At 38.4% G+C, this 21,327-nt stretch overlaps 1 protein-coding gene and 1 long non-coding RNA gene across 2 annotated transcripts in view; both read left to right on the top strand.

The window, feature by feature from the left end:
- The window catches only part of HS6ST3 (heparan sulfate 6-O-sulfotransferase 3), a 281,373-nt gene that overhangs the window by 166,323 nt on the left and 93,723 nt on the right, over window positions 1-21,327 (top strand). The window lies entirely within an intron of this gene.
- On the top strand, window positions 2,943-20,310 carry LOC146545669 (uncharacterized). Its single transcript, XR_014880866.1, has 3 exons — window positions 2,943-11,151; window positions 12,475-18,362; window positions 19,443-20,310. It is a non-coding gene; the product is annotated as an uncharacterized LOC146545669 (long non-coding RNA).

Raw genomic sequence — 21,327 nt, 5'->3', positions numbered from 1 at the left:
CACTCTGCCTGTTCTTTCTTGTTCTTTTTCCATCTGTTTTGAGGCTGTAGATTTAATGAGTGGAGGCTGTGCAAAGTTATCTGAGTGCATCTACTCCCTGGTTTTACATGGTGGCGTAGAAAGGAGGAGCTTCTCCAAATCCACAGTCAGATATCAAACAGAATCCCCCAGATAAAAACCCCAATGTGAAACCAACAGCTTCTGTGCTTCCTTCTTTCCATTCTGCTGGGAGAGGCTCTTTTCCCACCTGAAATCAAATGCATTTGAATATTGCCACTTTTCTTCAAATGAATATTTGCCAATTAAGGAGAGAAGTGGGTATAAGCAAGTTAGCTGGTCACCAGGCAAAATTTGTTCCTTAAAGTGACTTTGGATGCTAAGTAGCAATTACAGTAAAGGAACAGATTTCCAGGGTCAAAGCAAGCAACCTGTGTAAGTGCTGTGTGCTCTAAGAACCACTGAACTGATGCTGTGGCAAGTTTCCCAAGGCTGGATGCATGCCACTGAAGTGTGCTCTTTCCTTTGCATATGTCTCTCTGGCTTTGATAAATGACAGGGCAAGGGAACAGAAGCATTTACCCTTGTAATGCTTGGGTGAATACTAGTAAATTTGCCTATTGATGCTGATACCGTTTTTCTTCAACGTTGACTAGAAGTGTAGTCCCAGTCAGCAAGTACTCATGAATGTATATGTGATAAAATAGAGAGAAATTAGAATAGACCAAAGGTCTCAATTGGAAGAAATAGCTGTAGTCTTGTGCAGAGCAGACAAATAAAAAGCCCAGGCTCAAGCTTTGCTTAGAAACAGGAATTTTTCAGGCATGTCCTAATGAGCTCATCTTCACATGTGAAACAACACACTCAACATCTATTCTTCATCTGTCTTAATTCGCTAAACTCTGTTTTGCTCAACTGATGTGGAGAAGGAATGTGCATTCAGCATGTCTCCCGAGACTTAAATTATCCCATCACGCTCCTAGCAAAAGCACCATGCCTTGCAAAATGTGATAGATTCGTAATCACAGAGTGGGATCTGAGGCTGTGATGCTGCCTTTATAATAAAGGATTTTAAAAAACAGTGACTGTGGAGATTTTAGTTGTCTGTTATTTATCAGACATGTAGTCTTTGGGTTTCGAAGCCTCACTACGCTCTTGTGAGGCGTATATTCAGCTTGCTTACTTTCACACACTTCACTGAAGTACCTGCTATAGCAATACGATTGCTTATACTTTCCTTCTAGGAAGATAGGCCCCTTCAGAATTAGGTAACTGAGATGTGAAAGACACTTCAGAGATATTTATAGTCCTAAATTAGTCACCTTAACTTAATGATTAAGCTTTAGTGGGATAAATTGGTGCTTAGCTCTTTGTTTCATGTGAAAGGAAAGATAACAGCAAACGGTTATAACTCCGAAAGGAGCTTTTTAAAAAATTACTCAAGATGCAGTTAAATCCTCAGAGGAGGTGACTACACTAGGAATGGCTTGCTAACACTTTTAGCAAAATGTTCTCAGTCTCTGATAAATCCTCAGAATTTATAGAAGGACTAAGAGACGTTGTAATCTTCTCTTTAAAAACAAATTTGTTTTATAACCCAGGAGCAGTAGGTTGCAACAGCTATTTTTAATAATGTGTCTGGCAGTAGCTGCTGGATCGAGGCTTATACAATCACGTCTGCTGCATGCGCTAACCAAGTTGAAAGCGACCTTTTCCCTGGAGAGCTCCAAATTTAGGATTATGGAGGGATTCCATAGGTAGATTATACATACCTGCCTGGTGGCCTTGAGGAGGCAGATGACGGGGGTTATTCTTATTTGGGGTGTGTGAGTGAAGGACTGCATGTATAAATCTGATGGCCTGGATAGTGCCAGGCTATTCTATTCTGCACAAGACCATAGGAGATGCATGTTAATGAAGAATTTGAAGGAGGACAACAGGGATGCTTTTTAAGGGCTTTGACTGCACTCCCTCTCTCTGTGAGGGTCAGCCTGGGAGAATGCGCTCCAGGGAGAAAAGGTACGGTGAGCCATTAAGCAGAATGAAAATGTGGCTCATGCTGTGGTCAAGTAATAGATTTGGTAGGTAACAGTAAGTAAGATGAGATCAGTAGGTGCAGGGCAGTGCACTCCCTGAGAGACAAGTAATAACTTGGACATTGTGAGGTGTGAGCTGAAAAGCTCTCAAATAAGCCCTCCTTATTTGTATTCTGCTGGGGCTGTAAGATACATCTGGTGTGACCATGATGGATGGGACTTACCCTGTGAAAGGTACCATATAAAGTGTAAGTCTGAGCTCATCATCTTTGTGCCTTCTTTTAGTCACTTCCAAGTGAGAAAGAGAGGAAGCCAGAGGGCATTTTTTTTCCTTCCTCACCTGGATGGTATAGGTGATTGTGATAAATTGCCTCCTGGCAGCAGCTCTGCCCGTCTCCACAGAGAGACGTAAAGTAGATACCAAAGTTACATGTGTCGCTGAGAGATGAACTCTGCCCAAAACATAAAGTGAAATTAGTGATTTTATAGACTTACACAGGCTGGGACTGTGGTTGCTGTATGATTTAAATGCTCTAATCTCACCAAAACTGTGTATTTCAAAATACTTTAAAGGAAATAGACATGACCCTATTCCACATTTTTTTAAATATGAGACGGAAGGGGAAAGAATGGAAATTTGAAGATAAAGGAGAAGGTGAAAGTATCACATACTCCCTTGAATTAGAGATTTTATCTATTGCCCTTCAAACAAGGTACAGGGATGAGAAATAGATGTCTGTATTTAACAGAGAAAGTTTCCAAAATTGTACCAAATCGTAGCTTGTGATCCCGCTAGAAAAAAACTACCGTAATAACGACTGTAATGATGTATCTGCAGAAAGCTAATGCAGCAGTCTTCTGATTTAAGAAGTAACTCTATTTGCCCAGCATGAGTTTGAAAGAAAAGAGAATTCTTTGGGTTTATATAATCCCAGGTATCTGAAGATAGCTGCTGCTTAGTGCTTTATCTTCTCTCTCCTGCTAGGACAATAGAGGCTGACCTTAAACCTTCAGTATTTTTGCTTGGTTGCGCCGAATTGCTAAAGCATGTGTAGGCCTGCTGAGAAGCTGTAATGGAAATCATTAGGGAACCATTCACTTTCCAGAGATCGAAGATTCATTTTTAATGTCTAGTTCAAGTTTGCCTCTTGCCCATATTCCCGCACCTAATAGCAGGTATCATTTCTCTACTTTCTAACATAAGATTTTACTATTATTGTGTCGAAACCAATTATTTTAATCAGACAGCTGTTATAACTTCAGAACAGGAAGTTTCTTTGGCTTTCTTTGCTGTTAATGGGGTAAAGCTCAGATGCTGTGACTGCATGTAGTTAGCTTGGTACATTTGTACATGCTTCAAGTACTAGCAGTCCTCCTGACAAGCCTTTTTCCTCCCTTTTTTTTTTTTTCCCCTAGATACACCACATATGTTGAATTATTTGATCTTTGGCTAGGAGGAGCCAAAAAAGCTGTAGACCTCCAACAAACTGAATTAGTACGTTTTTCTTTTAATAAAGAGCTCCTTCTACCGGTGGGAAAAAAGGAAAAAAAAAGAAAAAAAAACACGGACGCGTACAGTAAGCAGCTAAGAGTATACAGACTAGATTATTTGGTAACTACAGGCTGGTTTCTGAGACATTTCTGGTTAGAAAACACATTACAGAGTCTTTCATGAGTGCAAAGATGTGAGTATTTTTTCATCCTTTGGCTCTTCACTCATATTATCCCTCTGTCACACACAAATAATTTGAGAGAAGTTTTGTTTCTTGATACGTGGCAGTCCTTCCTGGATGTAGCAGATAATAAAATGTGGCCTTACATGTGTTAAAAGCATAAACTATTGTTGTTCTGCCATAAAATGCACTTTCTGTGTGTCATGAAATAATGTGATGAAAACAAACTTGCTGGAAGAAGTGATTTTCTTGTGCTAAAATGGAAAATTCAGTCTGCAATACCAACTTGTACAGCAGCTGTGAGAAGTTTTTGGTATTCAGGATGTATACTAACACTGTTAGTGATTTTGTAATAAAGTAGTTTGATATTCTTGAGAAGCATTCAACAAATTTTGATAATGGGACAGGCAGTAAAGATAAAGACTATGACAGAGCTCATTATTTGCCTTTGATGACTGAAGGTTTTTAATTTAGCCAACTTTCTTACTAAGCTCACTCACTGTTTCCCTCTGAGGTGCAACCTTAATAAAAGGTCACTGTTGTGTCTTAAAACTAATGGTAGCTGTGATGGAGAGCTTTGTGATAACACAGGGAATGAAAGATCCCTTATTAGAAAATCTCTTCTTAGATCTCAAGATTCCAGTATAGATGAACCTAGACAGTAATTACTTTGGGAGCACAGTGATTCAAATAATAATATAATCCTCCAGTGTCTACTCGTACCCATGCTTTTAAAATACAGTGAATGCCAGACAAAAAGGTATGCTGCTTTTCCCTTCAGAAAGTCACACTGTGACTTTCTCTACTGTTAGCCACATTGACAAAAGGAGACTGCCTCATTGCTTATCTGATTTTGTGAACATGAAATCCCCTGTGGATGTCATAAGAAGTCTTGATGAAATCAAGAAATATTCAGTGTGGTGCCCAGGATTCTATCTGCATGCTAATGCGGGCTGCTGGGGCTTTTAGAATTGACTTTTTAGACTGCTGCTTACATGTTTAAATGTCTGCATGCTGGTGCTTGTATATAAGTTAGATGTCTGAGCGTGTAGGGAAGTCCTTGAGGTCTGGAAGGGTGCTCAAGTAGCTCATCTGGAACAATGGTCATCTTAACACAGACATGTGATGCTGATTGAGAAACTCTCTGGGATACGTGCACTGTGGCTGCATAGGGCCAGGAAGATGTGACATGGGATTTAAGGGAAGCTTGCACTGCCCTGGAGCCACATCTGCAGAGGCTGCTCAGGACACACCAGGACACTGAAATGGTACCATACCTTTATAATGAGACAACAGGTTTCTGCTGCTGTAGTGGGAGCTTAGGCACATGTGAGGAAGTAGATGTAGAGACCCACATTCAGATGTCTTGAGTTTAGGGCCAGTCATTAATGCATGGCATTGACAACTACAATGTACATGTGCTGGAGCTTTGGGTAAGGTGTGTAGTATTTAAACTAGTTTAGTGTTTGTCCATGCAATTCGTTATTTACAACTGTGTGTTTGTGGGAAGGCTTACCCAACAATAAAAGAGAACACAATTGCTGCTATTGCATCCCTGCTAATGTACAGGATGTTTCAATAATACCAAGGTCAGCAATATGCAAAAGTCTTGAAGATTTAATTCTGCTATCAGCAGTGTTTCAAAGTGTCAAACACGTCCTCTTAACATCAGTCCTACTGGACTCCCCATGGCTCCATTCTTCAGAGGAATTGTACTGAGATAATTTTTCACAGCCCATGCTGAAGGCATATATAACTGGTTATGGAATGTATGCTAAAATTACTCTGATTTGAATGGGTTTAATAGATAAGGTGATGTATTCTGATGTAGTTTGGAAATGCTGTCTTGAAAACTGAAGAGACAACTGGTTTTCCAATTTATTTTCAATCATTATCATGCTGAAAGAAATAACGCTACCAAAGTATCAGATGTACTTGCTTAGTCATTTTTGGATGTATCAGCCCCAGAAATCAGTTAACAGTGCCTGTCTATTTGTATGTAAGAAAATCTAGGAGATAATTTTTATACAAGTTTAACTTGTAGTACTCCTACATAACTTAAAAATATTTTCTTGCAAAAGTACTTTAAAACCAAATGCAGTGAGTGGGCCAGATTTCCTTCTTAAAACTTCTGAGGCACACGCATTGAAGCTCACTGTAGACTAATGCACCAGGCATGCTAAGAATTTCTGACATTTCACAAGATGAAAACTCTCTTATACAGAACTGCCATATGAAGCTGTCCATGGCAAAGAAAACTACTCCACGTAGGGGTGCATTGCAGTTGTCCACATGCTGGTAGCTAGTGCCACTGTGCTGCTGTAATGTTTTCTTGGCCTTCAGCTGCTCCCCCAGAAGAGCATGGATCTCCCTCAGCACTGTACCTTCCTCTCCATGACCAAGTTTGGGGAGGTCAGGCTTGAGCTGTCACTGCGGGGCCCTGAGCTCTCCTGGGGCTGCTTCCAGCTGCTCTTGCACATTCATATATGTAGCAGGGGAAGATCTGACACATTCTGGGTCCCACACAATAACATGGGCTAGATATTCAAAATAAGCTCCCTACATTTAACGGGTATGTTTGACCTTGATTTCTCTGTGCTTTGTTTTCTCATCTGTAAATCTGGATAATAACAGCTGTTCATTTTTCAGGGATCTTGTGAGGATAAATTATTAGTGAGGCACTTAAGTACTTAAGGGATGAGTAATGCAGTAAAGTTTACAAGGAAATTAAACATTCTGTCTTTCTAGCAGGATCTGAATATTGTTTACTAAATTAGGCACAGGGTCATACACAAAATGCTGACTAGAAAGCTCTGCATCTAAATGAGGCAGAGCTCATCTTAGGGGAAAAAAGCACAAATCAAGACTTCCGTGCTGAGTATGTAAGAGTACAGGAGCACACGAAAAAGGACTAAGCTAGGACAGTCTACCATGATTATGACTTCTGCAATTTTGGGGGCACTGACTTATAGATCTACTACTATTCTTACGAGCTGCTGTGTTTTGTGATAATATGAGTTGTATTACATGGGCACACATACGCACATCTTCCTATAACTAGCTTTGTTAATGCTGGAGTCTGGGACCAGAGCATGCAATAGAACCAAATCTGACGCTCAGATATTTAAATTAAAAAAAAAAAAAACAAAGGAAAAAAAAGTAGAATATTGACTTAGGAGGCTGTTTTTTATTGTTATTTCTTAGCATCTGCCCCTTAATATTGCACAAAATTTTCTGAAAAGTTCACCACTCAATTAAACTTTTCTATTAAATGCGGGATGCAAAAGCCATATATTTAACAAGTTTTCCACTCTGTTGCTTCACTGTATAAATAATATGTCTTCTGGAAATTTCTCATACACGTCAGGTATTCATGATGAAAAAGCACATTTGTACTGCAGGTTCAGAGATAATTACTTGCCATTAGGTTCGTAAGAACATAAATTTTATTCATTTCTATCATCTCACTTGTCAACTTCTTAAATTTTGTCTACACTCTGCCCCACAGTAACACGCAGCAAATAATTTAGTCTTTCACCAAAATAACAGTGACTGGCAAATGAAAATTTCATTGAAACAGACAGCATAACGTTAGTTGCAATAAAAGAACTTTTTTTCTTTTTTGGTTTACAGCTTTCCCCAATAGTAATTCAAATTCCATCATTCAAACGAATTTATTTAAATGACTATTAAACAGCTCTCATTTAACTGCTTCCTTATTATTTAAGAGAGAAGCAATATATGCTGGTTGTTTTGGTCAAAGTGCAATTTCACACTTGCGGTCTTGTGGTCACTTGTGTTTAGAGTTGTTTGGGGAAACAATAGTGTTTACTCCTGTAACAAAGTTTATTCTTTTAATTGTGTTGCTTATGTGACACAAAAATGTATACAAATGTGATGGGGAATGCAAGTATCTAGCATCTCGTAGACAGAGGTAGTCTACTTCCATTCAGTTTGATTTTGAGATACCATCCACTGGTGGTTTCAGTGATGTGTTGCCAGTAACTTAATCAAGGGCTCTCACAAAACTGTATTGCCTCATTTCTGGCAAGATCTATGGCATGCAGATACACGGAGAAGTATAAAAGATGTTGAGATGTTGGGGAAAGCTGTTAATTTGGCTATTTTTATTGAGAAGGGCTTTTCTATTACCTTGCCCAATTCTGTCCATCCAAAGAAATTGTCCATTTCTTCCTAGAGTAACTTAAAGGACATTTTTTCCCTGCAGCCTTTGTGTCCTTTGTGTATGTGGAACTCCTCTCCTCAGACTATATAAAAACCTTAGTGAGTCATGAACTAAGCTGGGAGAAAAAAAACGCTGACAAAATGTGTATTTCTAATAGTGATTTGCGATAGTTATGTTACTAGTTATGATACTAGTTATTATAATAATAACAATAATATAATAATACTAATAGTTATGTTACTGAAAAAATACGCTGCAAATATTGAAAAGAGTAATGTAGAAGTGCTTAATGTATGTAATTTGAAGCCAGAAAAGGTAAAGTAGTTCTTGGATTGTCTATCTTGTTTGTGCATTAATATGATCCCTGGAGACAATCAAATGCAATTCAATGGGAAAAAAACCCAAACCTAGCACTAGAGAAGCAATTTTCCAGTGAATTATTCACTGGCAAAGGCTGCCTAACCAGGGAGTCCTACCCTTCCTTCAAAGGCCAAAAAAAAAAAAAAAAAAAAAAGCAACATCAACTTCTCTGCCATTTGGTAGTAACATTTTAGAATAATATGATCCAGTTAGTCCCACAGGGCCTTTCAGCACATGAGTGCTGACAGGATTTAGGAAGCAAGGAATTTCCTCTCAGTATATATGTTAGATATTGATTTTGTAGACTAGTCTTTTAACCTAGCAGGAAAAAGCACCTATCTTCATGTTGAGATGAAATGGTTTGTGAAATGCTGATGATATGCTTTGAGTACTTGAGTACACCTTAGTAAACATATAGTTAAATGTTGTTAATGTATATTATTGACTTCAATTAGATTTTACTGTGTATCTAGTGAATGGGAAAGAGTAGAGTTGCATACACAATGCAAAATTAATGTAAATGCTTGGTGGAACAAAATGACATCTGATTCCCTAGAAAATTTTATTTTGGAGGTCAGTGTAGCAGCACAGATTTTCTTATTGTGCTGTTAACACAGATATAAACCCACAGAGGTGGACAAAGTAAGTGGACATCCCATGTCCTCAGAATATCAACTTCTGTCCTACTCTGCCTCTTCCACATTTCAAATTACCTCACTGCTTGTATAGATGTTCTTGAAGTCCCACTTCTCAAGCCTGTCTACATCCCTTTGGGTAGCCATGCCTTCCTGATATCATTAAAATAAATAATTTTTAAAAAAGATATATATTAGCCCTGTGGTGGCCACATATAAGCTACTTACCATGAGCCACATACCATGCACTATGAGCCACATGCCACAAGACAAATACCATGTGTCACACACCATGAGCCAAGTGCTGCAATTCTATACTTTACTCAGATGGCGGTAAGGCGCTGGCACAGCTGCCTAGAGAAGTTGTGGTGCCCCATCCCTGGAGGCATTCAAGGACAGGTTGGATGGGCCCTAGGCAGCCCGAGCTGCTGGTGGGTAGCAACCCTGCCCAGGGTTGGGGCTGGATGGGCTTTGAGGTCCCTACAAGCCCGAGCCATTCTGTGATTTTGTGAAGTATTTTTAATATTTCATTCCAATGCAACAAATGCTAAGGGGCAAGTTAAAAAGTTAAAAACTATGATATAGGTCTGACCAAGTTTTTTTCTTTCTTTCTTTTTTTTTTTTTGTGTGTGTGTGTGTGTGTGTGTGTGTGTGTGAATTTTTCTGGAATTCTTAAAGTCTAAGAGAAATCAGAATCCCTGAAAACCTCACTGTGAGTAACAGAAAGCTATTTTAGGTTATTTGTGGAGTATGCATACAAATATAAGCAATGCATTTACTTACAGTTTTGTTGTTGACGGTCAGCTTTCATGGAAGGATGATGCATCACATTCAGTCATTTTCAGTTTCCTTTTTCTTGAGTGTAAAACTAAAAATTTTCCTGTCATGAAAAGTAAGAAAGAGGATGTCAAATGAAAATAATCAGTTCCAAAACTGTACAAATGTTCACAAATGTTAAGTGTCAACTCTACTTAGTAAACTCTTCTAGTTTACTAGAGTCTTAGCTTCTTCCCAGCAGAGAGATGCCTGAGCATCTTGCAAATCCTGGTACCAGGTATGGCTCCTGAGATGTTGGGGTTCCTGCTGGAAAGTTGTGCTCTTTTATCTTCATGGTGTTGCAAGGAGCTGAAAGACCCTGGGATTCTATATATCAAGGCAAAGATGCACTGCCCAGAAGTCTGGGGTTTTCTGACAGGAAACCAATTAAGTTTCTACCTTCTTGTATCCCCTCAGAAGTTTATTTAAGGCAATACTTCCATTTGAATAAATCTGTTATTTTCGAGAAAAAAAACACCATTTTTCTATCAAAACTTAGAACAAAAGAGTTTTTTGACTAGTTCTCCTGTCAACTTTGATCAACTAACCAATGTGAGATTTATTTTTTAATAATCCCAAGATACCTGTTTTACTTTTCTACTTGTTCTTCATGAGACAATGCTGAAGCTTCGATGGGAATTTGGCAGAACTAGCCAGTGATATTGAGGATGTTGCACCTCATGCCCTTTCCTCTATATCCTGTTAAAAGAAAGGGCAGTATACCTTCAGTTGTTTCTAAAATCATCCATACATTAAATGCAATGCTCCTACAGATTCAATTAGTTCAAGGAATATTTCAAAAGCCTTACTTTGAGCAGAGAATTGGTTTGTAAAATATATTATTTCTGTAAGGACTTGGAATGAAGTGAAGGAAATAAATGCATTGCTTCCCAAGATGTCTTGCAGTGCTGTGGAATTTGCTCACACTCATCAGATCCAATGTGCAAGTAAAGGAGAAGTGAAAAGAGTCTAAGAAATGAGAGAGAAAAGATATAACAAAGAACATAAAGTCACCCAAACATTTCAAACTTAGTATTCAGATATTGCTCTTCTCAGCCATCAAGTCTTGGCTCCAGAGGGCTATGGCCAAGGTTTCAGCAGTGGTGTCATTTTCCTTTCCTGCACTGAGGCTACAAGCATATGTCAAGCCATTTGTACCATCTGCCACATAAGTGTCAGTAAAAGCAAGAGGAGCACAAGGGGGACAGACACTTGAGGACATTTGTGTTAAATTATTTAAATGAGAAGCACCAGTTTTGGTGTTGAAAAGCTATGTAATCTTCGCAACCCAGTTTTTCAGCAGGCAGCAAGGAAAGCAAAGCGCAGCTGACCGCTCTTGCCAAAATGTCAGAATGTTAGGTAGGCCGCAAGTTCTCAGTCTGTTTGCATCCCTGCATCCCTGCAAATGAAATGTGACATAAAAGAGCAGCTCAAATGTAGTTCATGAGGTGGGTAATCTCCAGAATGTTTTGTTCTATGAGAAAAAGAGTCTTAATACAAATACCTTCAAAAAGAAGCTTGAGGATTTTTTAAGTGTGCTGATTTAAAGTTTACTAGCAAGGATTTTCAGCTTGTCCATGATTAATAATCTCACTTCTGATAACTTCAACAGAATCTCTTTTTTGGTTGTTGTGTTTTTCTGTTTGTTTGTTTTGTTTGCTTATACTTGTCATATATAGGCTTAGAGAGGCAGTAATGTGTACGGTGAGTCTATTTGCTAGGAAAATGGAAGAGTTGATTTCCCAAGTGGCCTTCTTGGATGCCAGCTGCAAGTTTAAATAGATTACTCAGTTGTTGCTGCTGTTATTATTATTATTACTATTACTATTTTAAGACTGTACTTCTGCTCATCTCTTTGCAAAACTTGTGGTTCATTGTACTCCCACTGTTTGTCTAGAAAGGAACAAGGTCTACATACAGGAGACAAGTCCATTGCTCTGAAGAACAGTGTGCAGATTAAGGGAAGTTCTGAAAATTTAGGGTATTATTACAACTCTATACCACCTTTTTCTTGGTACACAGTAAGAAGGACCACCTCAAACAGTTATAGATCTGAAAAGAACTGAAACTGATGGAAAAAAATGAGGAACTGTAAGGGAACTGATATAAAGAGGTGATGGCAGCACAGTAGGCCTTTGCATTCCTTTTCAAGAGTGCAGCTGTGATCCATGCAGTTTTGCATGGATCAACAAATTATCTCTGCCTAGTTGTTAATGACTACGTTTCTTCATTTACTGTAGTCACACAAGCTTGATCTTAATGAAAAATAGAAGCAAATACAGAATGGGGTACAGACATGTTTGTATGAATGAGGGCAGAGGTACTCTGCTTGGCTGTAGAAACTGAAATTTAAGGAAACATTGCCACATAATAATATTTGTGACAAAAATAGGGGAGTTTCTAGTGATGTTTCTTAAAGGTTTGTATGTTTGGGTATGTGAAGTGATTTTCTTGCCTGTTTTCTTGCACCTGTCTTCTGCTTTCCCGCTTCTGAAAGTGAAGAAAAAGAATTTGAGTACAAATTCTCTCCCAGCCTAGCAGACAAATTGTTATACTTTGGGACTGCTTGGGTGGTTGGTTTTGTGTATGTGCTTTCACAGAATCACAGGGTTTGAATGGGGCCTGTGGAAATCATCTAGTCCAACCCCTTGCTAAAGCAGGTTCTCTACAGCAGGTTATACAGGAAAGCATCCAAGCAGGTTTTGAATACCCCCAGAGAAAGGGATTGCTTTGTTGTAAGTCTCCTGTGTAGATAACTGTTTATGTTTTAGGAAACAGAAAATGACAAGTGCTGGTGTTCCTGATGAATTTCCAAGGCCCAGAAATGGAGAAAAGTGAGAGGTTTGTACCAAGTGTTGGCACGCTAACCTCAGTGTGTCATGTCAACATGTCAGTAAGTGCTCCTTAGCCCATGTCAGTGTGTAAGATTGTCTTCACATTTCAGTTTCTGGGAATTATGTTACAGAGATTAGCATATTCAGACTGTTTTCTTTGTCATCAGTGTGCTCAAAGCAGATTTGTAGAATGAATTAGTGAAAGCTGAAGCAAGGTTTCCATTTATTCAAAACTAATGATCCAGGTACTTGATCTTGTTGAGATTTAGCATGGGTATATGGGAAAAAAAAAAAAAAAAAGGAAAGTTAAAAAAAAAGAACTTCCCTGCAGTTGTCAAAACATATAACTTCATTTGCTCTGCTAATGAGAAAGATAAGTGCTTTTTTGAAACAACATGAAAAATATTTATATTCATTTTCTTGCATAACGTAAAAATACCAATTGATTGCTTCCATGACTTCATAATGGTGATTTCATGCTGTTATGAGATTTCATTTATACTGCAGATAGTAAATTATGAATTGTCTGTTTCATAAAACATGGAAGCCTAAATGCTTTCCTTTAAAATAATGTCTACTTTTTATCAATTGCGTATTCATGACTGATGCACTTTAGACCAAGATGTCCCAGAGTTATATTCTTCCTCACGATTTGCAGGGCTACGTTATGGCATCATATATGCTGATGAGCAAGAAACAGTTGCAGATTCCAATCAGCTTGGTGACAATAGCACAACTCTAACTGCTTCTTAGGTGCTTGTGCCCTTCATGACGTACTCCACCCCCCTTCTTCCTATGGAGAACTTTGCTGGGTGAACATTTGAGGGCAATGAGGCGCTGGCACAGCTGCCTAGAGAAGCTATGGGTGCCCCATCCCTGGAAGCATTCAAGGCCAGGCTGGATGGGGCTCCGGACATCCTGAGCTGATGGGTGGAGCTTTGCCTATGGCAGGGGTTGGGATGTGTGGGTTTTGAGATTCCTTCTAATCCAAGCTGTTCTATGGTTCTGTTAACTGTATGATTTTGGATTGTGGCTGGTGAGGTAACAGTACGAAATTCTGAATGAGACTAAAGAAAAATGACGCCTAATCCAACCTGTCTCTGCAAATGTGGTATCTAAAGCCACATAAAATAGTAGAATATGAATGAGTGGTTGTTAGTGTATGGATTACTATTTCTTTTTCTCTCTTTACAAGAGCAAGTTGAGGCAATAGGAGTTGATACAGATGTCAGATGTTCTCTTTCGTCAGTGCTGGCTCATATGAAATCAGATCGGTAACCAGCCTCCCAGATTGGACTAATTCTGTGGGCTGTACCATAAAATATTGCACTTTGCAGTGAAAGACTTTTTAAAATAATCTGTTAAAATTTGCAGGAAGTTCATACAGTCTTCTAGCAAAACAAAAATCATTTGGGGGGCAGATTTTAATAGTTTTAGACTGAGTTAAATAGTTTTAGGTATTTTACTACTGACAGTGGAAGAAATTGTAGTCCCATCACTGGACACAGATTTGTTGGCACGGGAGTTTTTTAAATTACTTTGAAGTGTCTTTTGTCCCGGGATAATACTGAATATATTTTCCAGCACAAATATAAACATATATGATCATTTTAGGTAAAAACTTAAGAATGGAAGATTGTATCAAAAATTTAGCAAGTAATTTTTAACAGGCCATAAGGAAAATGGTTGGCCTAGGGTATCAATTTGTCCAAATAATATGGACTTTTAAAGGTGCATGAAAATGAGTTTTCATGTAATTTTTTTTCCTACTGTGCTCTTAGCATATTCACAATTTATTATGGCTACTTCTGTCCAAAAGGGCAAGATGAAGCCAAGTCAAATTGCCCAGAGAGGTTGTGGATGCCCCATCCCTGAAGGCATTCAAGGCCAGGCTGGATGTGGCTCTGGGCAGCATGGTCTGGTGGCTGGCAACCCTGCACATAGCAGGGGGGTTGAAACTAAATGATCATTGTGGTCCTTTTCAACCCACGCCATTCTATGATTCTATGATCCTGTGCTAACCTAGCTTCCTTCTCCCTCATCTCTCCCTCTCTCTCATTTTTTAAAATCTTTTAAATGTGTAAATAAAGAGCATCTCCAGAGGGATTAGGATGGGGGAGGGCTGTCATAGTTATTACTGAAATTCTTACCAGTCTCTCTTTACAGAAGAAAGTTCCTTCAACTTTTTTATCTTCACTGGAGAGATACAACAGGGCACCACTGAGGGCAAGTACACAAGCATTTCCTGCACTGAACAGATTTAGGGCATGCCAACATTTTCTGCCAGGGACATTCAGACATTGCCACCAAGTCTTCTTACTTTCAAAAGCAGCTTATGAGCTGAGCCCATGAAGAGGAAGCTGTGTTGCAGCATTCCTCAACTTCTTTTCCCCCGGTGGAATCTATATCATTTTTATTACTGTTGACAAAAAGAAAAAAAGAAAAGAAAAAGCCCCCATCTGACAAGTATAGAGAGAATAGCACTTCAGTGATTTTTACTCTCTGAAGAGAGGTTTCTTCTACTACTTCTTAATCAAATACAAACTATACATTTTATTTGCAATTATGGCATGCAGCATTTTTTTAAGCAGAAAATCATTTTCCCCCTTGCTTGTTCAACCTAGTGCATTTTTCTGTGGGCCTTCATTTCACATTTGACTACTTTTTCTACACATTTTTGAGCTTTGATTTTCAGAGAGAGGTGATAGCTTGTATTAGCTCACCTGACAGTTGAAAAATGGATGAGTTTCTTAAATTCATCTCTTACCAAACTGTTCTCAAATTGCTGAGTTACTTTTCTCACCTATGTTATTTTTACACTGGATCAGCAGACAGCAGTCTATTGCCAGACTGCTGCAGACATTTTGGGGTGCTTGTCTGCAACATGCTGTGAAATTCACTACAATCCTTGACAAAACAGAAATGAGCAGGCAGTATTTATGTAATTTCTTTGTTATTGGATTAATGAGGAAGAAAGATGAGTGTACTGATCTCAGCATTTGTGACTATTCAACTTGGAAACCAGGAAATAAATAATTTTGTCAAGAAATTTCCTTATTTTATGTGACTTTATTAAGAGAGAATTGCAACAATCCCTTCAATTTTGAAAATTAGTAATGAGGCTACAGCAGAGTAGTGTGCTGCTCCAGATGTATGAGTGCAGAAGTATTGAAGTCATGTTGTAAGAGAATAGCTGCATTTTTATATTCATTTTGTCTAATGGCAAGTAACTACCCGGGATGAAATTAGCCCTGTGCCTGCTTCTTGATCCTTTTAATTGGAACCAACAACTTGTAATACAGATGCATTGAATATTTAAAAAAAAGTAATAACCTGAAAAAGAAAGGAACTCTGTGAATCAGACTGTGTAGTGATGACTTTATTTATAGCCTAGTTCATTTACGAGTGTAAGTAAACTTGACTTCCACACACAGCAAGGTGTGAAATATCCAAATTAATCATAGACAAGAGTGCCTGGGGAAAATAGATTTTGAGAGGATCAAAGGTATGAAATGAGAAACAGAAAAAAATGAGGAACAGGCTCTTTATGGATTAACAGGCTAAAGGGTCACCTAGCCCTCAGAAACAAGGCTTGAAGGCAAAGCTGCTATTGATTTTTCTTGACTGAAACTCTCATTTGAACTGAAAAGAATTAAAGCATAGACACACTAAAAAAAAGTTAAAATCTAGTAGATCCACTTGCATATGGCCTTTGAATCCATCTGGATAGTTGTGAAATGCTGCTGCTGTCATCCTTCCACCAGGAAATAGGTGAGAGTGTGATGTGCCAGACTGTGGGTCTTATCCTGTATTGTGGATCCTGCATGTTCAACAGAGCTGTAAGCTGCAGATGCCAAACAGGCCTGTGGAACGGTCTTTGGTAGATGAGAACAACTAATTGTCTAGTCAAGCTTTATGTAAAACATTTGGATTTTGGACAGAAGGTACAGTGGTATAGAGACAATGTAATATCATGGACGTGCTGCACGGAAGGAGCAAAACAGTGAAGGCCTTCTTTCTGGACCTGATGTAAACTTATTGCTCCTAATAGAGTTGCAAGGAACGTGACACCTGACAGATATCATAGTGACTTGCATGTTCCAGAAAATCCACATAGTCATAAGATAATCCACCCCTTACAGGAATTAAGAGTCTTACTTCTATGCCACTATAAAAGTCTTAGTAGTATATTAGGGCGTATATTTAGGACGTTGTCTACTTCAGTCTCACAGGACAGAAGTGGAAACTGTAGTGGGTGATGTGGTCATCTACAGTTAAATTCTACCTTCAGTGGACCATCACCACGGATAATGCAAGTTGGAGGCCCTGCTCATCTCAGCTAGTATCTTCCAGTTGAAGGTGAATTAGCTGCACTGAATTAGCCCATTTACAGATGTGGAAGAGGCCAGTAACCAGTGATCAATACTTAATGGCCTAGATGAAGGCATGAGTACACCCTTATGAAGACACTACACAATGGGGAGGAGTGGTCATACAGCTCCTGAGCTGAGTTTTCATTCTCAAGTATGCCAAACTCATAGCCACATAGTACAGCTTGTCTGTTTTTCATCTTGCTTAGTTTAAGAGCTTTATACAAATTCAATCAATATTGTCTCCACAAAGAAGTGAGAAAAAAGCTGATTCTTGTCAGCATTCCCAATCACTTCAAGCAGTTAACTCTTGAGGCTATTGTCTAAATATGCAAAGTGTGTGTTCTTTACCTTTCTTTTTTCCAAATTATTTTATTTATAAATCTAGTGTACTGAAATCCCTTATGGCATACAGATGCTGAAGAGCATTCTGTACTTTCACCAAGCAGGCTGTGAAGTTTTCTTAGTCATACTTAATAGATTTGCATTCCTGCATGATGAGAAGGAAAGATAATCTACTGTTCAGTGCCGAGTTTCATGGTTCACTTTGGGGGTAGGGGAGATTTTTAGAACTGGATGGTCTTTGTATTTTAGAGTCTGTTTTGGAAGGATGAGAAAATCACGTCAATAGCTGTAATTCTGGAGATAGATGATAGAAATGAGCAGAACTGTGAAAGAGGAATACTTTTTCACACAACATTTGTTTAAACTATAGAATTTTTTTCCCCTCAGAGGACAATGAGTTGGTGCTATAAGTTTTTAGAGCTTCAAAAAGGTATTGAAAAAAATGAAAGAAAAATCCAGTTGAAAGTTCCCCCTCTGGGTTATAATGTGAACGAAACAAAATTTGCTGCATGCTGCAAGTGCATCAGTGCTTACACTATGCTTCAGCTTTTTATTTGTGTCCTCCCGATACTGAGCTATATGTACACTTTGATCAGACCCAGTACCTCTGTTCTGAGAAATGACCTGGTCCTACTCAAACCACAGTACTGACTATTGATTACAACTGCACACATCAATGGAAAATGTTTCTGTGAGATCTTGAGTATTGATTCAGGGCTGCAGTCTTGAATGCATGGGGGACAAAGGAAAAACACGCTAGACATTCTCCTGTGATGACATAAGGGATGCTGGGCCCTTTTTGGTATTCAGATGCAGTCTAAGTGGACCATACCAACTATGCCACATGTAAGCATCTGGTCTTAATAGGTCAATAAGATGTGAGATTTTCTGATCATGATCAATTTATTGAAAATTGAATGGTCCTTCACGTCTTTTAACACATCTGCTTTTATGGAGACATTAAGATTAAATCTGGGAGGATAACTGTAGGCTCCACCACTGAAAACATTGGCTTCTATAACTTCAGTTTTTTCACAGAACAAAAAGCAGAAGAATTGCAAGCAGAAAATGTGTTTGTTGTAAATACCAGTACATCTCAGCACAACACAGGTAAAAATAACTCTGTCATTCTTCTAGATTTGCATTTTGAATCAGTGTGAACACATTAGGAAGAAAGTAAAATTAGAAGACTAGAAGTGAGAAGCACTGTTTTGAGGGGTTTCAATCTGATAAAAAAAATGTAGAAACAATTCTTTCAAAGTACGATCAACTCTTGTTATACTGTCAATGCAGCATTTGAGTATACACAAATACAGACTGCTGCAATGACAATTTTATACCCTATTGTACAACTCCAATCAGACTCAGTGTTTCAAAACAAAACAATTTGTCTTGCTGTAAATACAGAAAGAATTATACAAATGTATCTTTCTGCTTTGCTATCCTGGAAAACTCATAGATCATATGAAGTGTTCGGTGTGTGGCAGTCCAAGGAGAAAAACAGAAAAAGAAATGACATTTAATTTGGTTTCTTGCTATGTTTACCTCCATCTGATGCGAGATTAAGGTGTCATTTATGCAGCTTTAATAATGTTTCTATTCTTTTGAAGTTTATGAAATGCAAGTCAGATGAATTTCACTCTGTTTTTCAAGTTTTCTCAGTGTTAGGAGTTATTAAAAGGAAGGCAGTAGCTTCTTGGGAGGGAGAATGCGAAACAAATAATATACATCTCGGGATCCTGTAGCCCCCCTTGCTGAATATGACATGAGAAATACCACAAAAACGTGTTTAAAAACTGTGCTGGCTTATGAATGCTTTTGGTTTGTTTTATGGAGGTGTTTGCTTATTTGTTTGATGTTGGCAATTCAAGAAGTTTGGTCAACAGGGTGCAGCGTACAAAGAGTTATTCTAGTCTGTATCAGAAACTTAGACTGAGTTTGTAGTGAAGATGCCATAGTAGCAAGCTTTAGGAAGGTTTGAGGAGAGGGAAGTACCAGAAGTGTTGCAGAAACATTCAGGGTCAAGTATTTCTTTGTGCATCAAAAAAGTGGTGTGAATGAGAAATAAAGAGAAGGGAAGTTATAAATGGGCATTTCAAACACCTGAAGATGTCTTTGCTTTGTTATTGGTTTGGTTTGATTGTTTTTGTTTTGTTTGATGTTACACTCTAATGAATCTTTTGCTTGCAGCCTTGCCTTCTGATTTCACTTTGGCCCAAAATACCCGTGTCACCAGAAACCAAATGCTTCAGAGATGCGTTGTGTTTTGCCTCTGAGGGGTTGAAATAGAAAGTTTCTCTTTCCCTGGTGGTACCCAAAGAGGTCTGGAGAAGATTACTGAGTGCTGAGCAGTGGCTGCTGAAGGATATCTAACAAAACACCCCACACCAAAGTAAAGCTGGGTGATAACTTCAACGGTTTGCACATTGCAGTAATCACAATGGAATAGACCTGTTTTTACTCAGCTAAGGAGTTCTCTGAAAAGGAGGATCAGTCCTGCACAGAGCATCGTATAGAAGTTTCTTCAGTTTTGTTTGTTTGCTTGTTTTGAATACCAAGAAGAATTTCTTTTCTCACAATAGCTATTTTTAAAACTGTTCATTTCATTCTACAGAATTCCTACTTACACTCTCCTATTAATTAACTGGGGCTGTGAATACTGCTTTGTTAATGGGCTGAACAATTAACTTGATGGTAATTTTACCCAACTTCTATGGTTTGGAGAATGTGTTCCATCTATCTTTTGAAACATTCTTAGACAAAAGCAGAAGAATCAACAACTTAATAAATAACCTGGTGTCCTATAGGCAACCTAGGGTTCTCCTGCATTGTAGGTAGGAAGAGTTACAGCTTTGCATGCACTTCACTGTGGCTGTCATCTATCTAGGAACTGAGTTTCTGGAGTCCAAGGGAATATCCAATACACCGATATTTTATGTTATGTAAATACAGCTATATTTTATGTTACACAAATAAATGAAGAACTGGAAAGTGTTATTTTATCTTTGTTTGTAGTGCTGTGAAAAATTACTGCCACTGGTTGCCTTAATCACGTGCAGTAATCAGAAGACAAAGCTGTGCAACATTAAGATACTGATATCAATCACATGCAGTTAAAGAAAAGAAAAAATATCCTCAAAGTACATCTCCGAAAAAGAGCCCTGACCTTTCTTGCATGTACACATATATAATCCAGCAGCTATATAATTAAATTTGATAATGAATAGTCTAAGTAGTGTAATGTTTTATGCACCATTCATATCTTAATGCTTCTTCAACATTAAGATAATGATGGTGTTTTAGGAAAAAATATTTTCCTATGACTGAGTGAGCAATTACTAGCAGAAATATAAACAGCTAAAGAGATCTTAAAAGACTTTGAGTTACAGCGGTGACTTTGCTTAGTCATTTCCCTGTCATTCAAGTAGACAGTTTTTGATTTTTGATTGATGGATGGCAATAACTAAATGACCTCTTACAAATGGAAAGAATTCTTTTTGAGAGCAATACCTTTCTTTTTGAAACCTGGAAAAGTTTACAGTTGCAGAGTATCAAAATATGTAGGGCATTAGAATAGAATCAGAATCCTTAGTTGGAAGAGACCTCTGAAGGCCATCTAGTCCAACTCCCCTGCAATGAACAGGGACACCACAGTCAGATCAGGTTGCCCAGGGCCTGATCCCAGCCTCGCCTTGAAATTCTCCAGGGACAGAGCATCAACCACATAATTGGGCAGCCTGTTCCATTGCCTCATCACCCTCAATGTAAAAGATATTTTCCTTATATCTAACCTAAACCTACCTAAATGCTACATTCTTGTGGCATTTTTCATAGAGATGGATAAAATTGAGCAAAACTGTTTTACTGTAGGCTTGCAAAATTTTCCTAATACTATCATGTTGATTCACCATGAAGGCTACTGCAAAAGGGGAACCTGAAGCAGTCGGTGAAAAGAGAGGAGAGTAAACTGATAGACGTGTTTTGAGCCCTACATATTAGCAATAAAATAGATAAAAGTATCTGTGCTATATGGATAATTTTGTAAATCTGTTAACACTTTACAATTACTCTTGTT

Source organism: Meleagris gallopavo, chromosome 1 (genome assembly GCF_905368555.1).
Source record: "Meleagris gallopavo chromosome 1, MGAL_WU_HG_1.1, whole genome shotgun sequence".
NCBI classification, from domain to species: Eukaryota; Metazoa; Chordata; class Aves; order Galliformes; family Phasianidae; genus Meleagris; species Meleagris gallopavo.
This window is presented reverse-complemented; position numbering and strand designations above follow the sequence as displayed.